This window comes from Mesoplodon bidens (genome assembly GCF_964165515.1).
Source record: "Mesoplodon bidens genome assembly, chromosome: 7".
NCBI classification, from domain to species: Eukaryota; Metazoa; Chordata; class Mammalia; order Artiodactyla; family Ziphiidae; genus Mesoplodon; species Mesoplodon bidens.
The window spans coordinates 81,854,823-81,859,326 of record NC_138164.1 but is presented as its reverse complement, the minus strand read 5'-3'; the positions used below and the strand labels follow the sequence as shown (position 1 = coordinate 81,859,326).

Sequence of the window (4,504 nt, the reverse complement as noted above, 5' to 3'; positions counted from 1 at the left end):
TCATATTAACTTTTTCATATAAGCTAAATTTAACCAAATATAATTAGCTTTGTAAAAAATAATTTTTTCAAGTAACATAACTAAAGGAAATAAAAGAACTAACCAAATTAATTTAAAAAATATTTTTAAACCAAATAATTTTTGAACTATACCCTTATTCTAAAGACAAAAAATATATAAACTAGTTTTGAACTCTACTCAGTAGGTTTGTATTTCACAGTAGCATGAGTCTAGCAATTCGGAAACTACATTTTGCATATTGCAGTATTGAGCTAATGAGGAAAGACATTGATGATATTTGGAGCCAGGGTTGTTACTCTTAGAGAAGGGAGATACAAACATAGAGTAGTGAAAAGCTAGAAGGAACCCCATAGTATTAGATTAGAATTTTCCATGATTGAAACAGGAAAAGTACAAGATGAGCTTGGAACATTTTGTGCCACAAAGTAAGGAAGTGCTCAAAAAAAAAAAAAAAGATGGAGACATGTCAAAATGATGAAGGCCTAGCCTGAAGAGGCTTCCAGTGGCCAAATCTGGCACAATTGGAATATCAAAATAAAGAATTATGGTAATGAATTATAATCCATTGATTAAAAGAAGAATCCATGTGCCTATACTGCTGATAAGTAAATTGGGGAGAAAGGAAAAATTTTACAGTAGAAGAATGCCAACTACTAAAAGTAGAAGGAATGATGGTATTAGAAAGTCGCCATCTTGTGATTATCATAGCAATAATTGATTCAGGCATGAATCATCAAAGGATGATAAAGCTATAATGTAAACTTTGATGAGAAATAGGATATATACATTATCTCAAAATATCTTCCCACAAATTACTTACTAGTCACCAAAAATGGGACATCTGATGTGATGCATTACCTCATTAATATCCCAGACAAAAAAGTATGCTCTGAATTGAATTATAAGAAAAAAACCCCACAAATTCTTGTGAGACATTACACATAATAACTAGCTTGTAGTCTTTGAAAAAGTCAATGTTGCCAGAGACAAAGAAAGCCTAAAAAACTGTCCCAGACACTAAGGAAATACTGAAAGCAAATGTATTGTGTAACCCTGAATTAGTTTCTTGATGGAAGAAAAAAATTCCAAAATGGAAATTTCTGGTATATAGGTGAAATTTTGAATATGGAATGTACATTATATAATAGCAGAAAATTTAACACAGTAATAGAATTACTAGTGGCCAAAAAATCATAAGACAACATATATTCAGCTTCAATAGTAATTAAGCAATACTATATAAAAAAAGATTATATTATTCAATGTTGGTAAGTACATAACAAAATAAGTACTCTGATATACTACTCATAAGTATGTGTCTTGGTGTATGATTGGATGCGTGGATGAATGGATAGATAGATAGGTAAATAGACAGATAGTGATATATCTTTTAACCTGAACATTTTCAGTTTTTAAATGTATCCTAATAAGAGCTATTTTTACTATTCTTGCATCTTTGGGGAAACTTTGATATTTTTTTCAAAATACCATTTACAAATGTTTCTTTTCTCTAAATATAAGATTGGTATGTGCCCATTTTAGAAAATTCAGAAAGTATGAAAAATTTATAAAGAAAATAAAATGTATCTGTAACCCTACTGAATAAATCTAACCACCATTAATAAAAGAACATTAAAAATATATTGGGAACATACTGTGTATATAATTTTATTTCCCATTAAAAAAAATTTAACATTATATCATAATATCAAATATCATTTAATAGTTTTTGAATACCTAAATTTTAATGACAACATATTCTGTCTATGGCTATAACAGAAGTTCATTATAGCATTTTCTTTACTGTAAGGTATTAAGTTTATTTCCACTTTGTTACTATTATATTGCTCTGGCAAATGTCTGTACATTCATATTTTACATATCTCTCATTTTCTTAAGGTAGATTTAAAGAAGTAAATTTTCAGGTTAAAAAATCTATCTGTCTAAACACATGCATCTTCACATTGTTTTCTGGAATTTGTTTTTGGTTTTTGTTTGTTTGACCAGTTTAATACCCCTGCCAACGGTGTATGAGAGTATCTATTTTGCTGTATATAATATTTACTAGCATTTAACGCTTTAATTTTGGTTTTGTTTAGATTATATTGCTTTTTTACTATTATAGATAAACTTTTTTCTTATAATATTTTTGCCATGCTACTTCTGTGAATTGTTTTCATGCTTTGCTAACAGTTTTGTTGAGATGTTAGAGTTTTTCATTGATTTATGTGACATATATATATGTATGTGTGTGTGTATATATATATATATATATAGAGAGAGAGAGAGAGAGAGAAAGAGAGAGAGTTAGAAAGACAGAGAGATACATACCAATATACTATAGCTAAAGGTATAAAGCTGGACCTATAGCTGGAGAAAAAAATAGAAATAGAGGCATAAGTATAGAGGGAGGGAAGAAGGAAGGAGAGAGACACAGAGAGGGACGATAACAATGAAATATATGATATAGATTTTTCATTATTTTAAGATTCCTGAGGAAGAGATCATTTTTTCTGGTTGATTTTTATTATAATTCTTCTGATAGTAATATGTTTCTCTAGATTAACATAATTACCTGTTCCGTTTTCTTAAAGCAACGTGTGTGTTCTATAGAGAGAGACTTTTTTTTAAGAGGGCATATAGTATATTATTTTAATGTAACTTTTTCTTACTCCCTTTAGTGAGAAAATCTACTTATGTACCATTTGTAAAATTTCTGACCTCTTTTTCAGCATTTAGTGCCCTCTGGTGTTTGCAAAGAAGGGATGGCAATATATTTTACCTCTAATTTGTTTCCTGCTTATTAGGATTCCTTGGTATGCATGAATTGTATCAATACAGATTGAGCTAATGCTTGAATATTTTCACATTTACTTCAGAAACAAACATGAGTGACAGACAACTAGTTATTTGGGGAGAGTTCTGGCATTAAAAATTATCTGGGATTTCCATCTGGCAAATGACAGAATGAAATTGCCTGGGAAACTTAGTTACCACAGTGACTCTTCTTTACAAAGTCAGAAAACAAAATATTCACATTCCGTCTGTGAAGTCCACTGACTTGATAATGTAGCAAATATTGTAAGAATAAAAGCAGCAGGAGGGAAAGGGAACTACCAGGGGGAAGAAAGGAGGAGAGGAAAAAGAGCAATGTCGCCTCCCGGGGCCCCGCCCCTGCGCGCCGGTCCAGCCGGCTCGCTCCGGCTCGCTCCGGCTCGCTCCTTCCCCGCCCCGCCCCCTCCGGCCGAGGGTGCTCTAGATGCTGCGCGGAGACCCTCTGCACCCCTGCGAACATGGCGCTGCGACTGGCGCGGAGCGTGCGGGCCGCGGTCTGCAGCCTGCGCTCCATCTCTGCGCCCAACGCGTCCTGCCCGCCGCGGCCCTGGGGACTGCGGGCGGGCGCCGTCCGGGCGCTGTGCACCGGCCCCGTTCTGCTGTCGGGTCGTAAATTCACAGACAAACATGAATGGGTAACAACAGAAAACGGTGTTGGAACAGTGGGAATCAGCAATTTTGCACAGGAAGCTTTGGGAGATGTTTACTGTAGTCTGCCTGAAGTTGGGACAAAATTGAACAAACGAGGAATTTGGTGCTTTGGAAAGTGTGAAAGCTGCTAGTGAACTCTATTCTCTATAAGGAGAAGTAACTGAAATTAATGAAGCTCTAGCAGAAAATGCAGGACTTGTCAACAAATCTTGTTATGAAGATGGTTGGCTGATCAAGATGACACTCAGTAACCCTTCAGAACTAGATGAACTAATGAGTGAAGAAGCATATGAGAAATACATAAAATCTATTGAGGAGTGAAAATGGAACCCCTAAATAAACTAGTTTGAAACAACTTAATCTAGTATAGTTGTCTTAAATTAGTGGTGGATAGATTTTTAAAAAGCAACTTTTAGCAAAAGAAACTACTTGCAACAATGTTGCCTGAAGAAAATTTTTACCCCTTAACTTCCTAATGATTTCACATAAACACTATGCATCTTTTTCACAACACCCTGTGATTTTTAAGCTAGTCTCCAGTTATAATACTCAGAATTCCTGAAATTATCTGTGGTAAAACTAGTTACAAAAATTATGTAATTCAAGGATAACATTGTTATCTTAACCTTATATAATATTGTAACTTGCTCACAGCCATCCCTGGATTTGGGTCAAAATACTCAATGAACTTGCCACTGGAAATAAATGACAGTGGAGAAAAGTTTGTTAGTTGTATAGTGTCCAGTGAAGGACATTACTGTCTTAATTTTGCAATATACTGTGTTTGCTGGTGCTATTTTTATACAGTGAAGCAACAGCCTTGCAGGAAAATAAGAAACAGTTTAATAATAAAATATTCAACTTCTTAAAAAAAAAGAGCAATGTCTCTTTGCTGTCAAAGGACTACCATATTCTTTACAGGGGATTCACTTCCTCTTCATGATTTTTCATTTTTCCATCTAATATAGAGATTCTACACTCACCACCTCTGCAGCTT

The 4,504-nt window shown here is 34.1% G+C and overlaps 1 pseudogene across 1 annotated transcript; it reads left to right on the top strand.

Annotated features, from left to right (window-relative positions):
* Positions 1-3,314: 3,314 nt before the first annotated feature.
* Positions 3,315-3,920, top strand: LOC308620919 (glycine cleavage system H protein, mitochondrial-like; annotated as a pseudogene). The gene has a single exon. The product of its transcript is annotated as a glycine cleavage system H protein, mitochondrial-like (transcript).
* Positions 3,921-4,504: the final 584 nt, after the last annotated feature.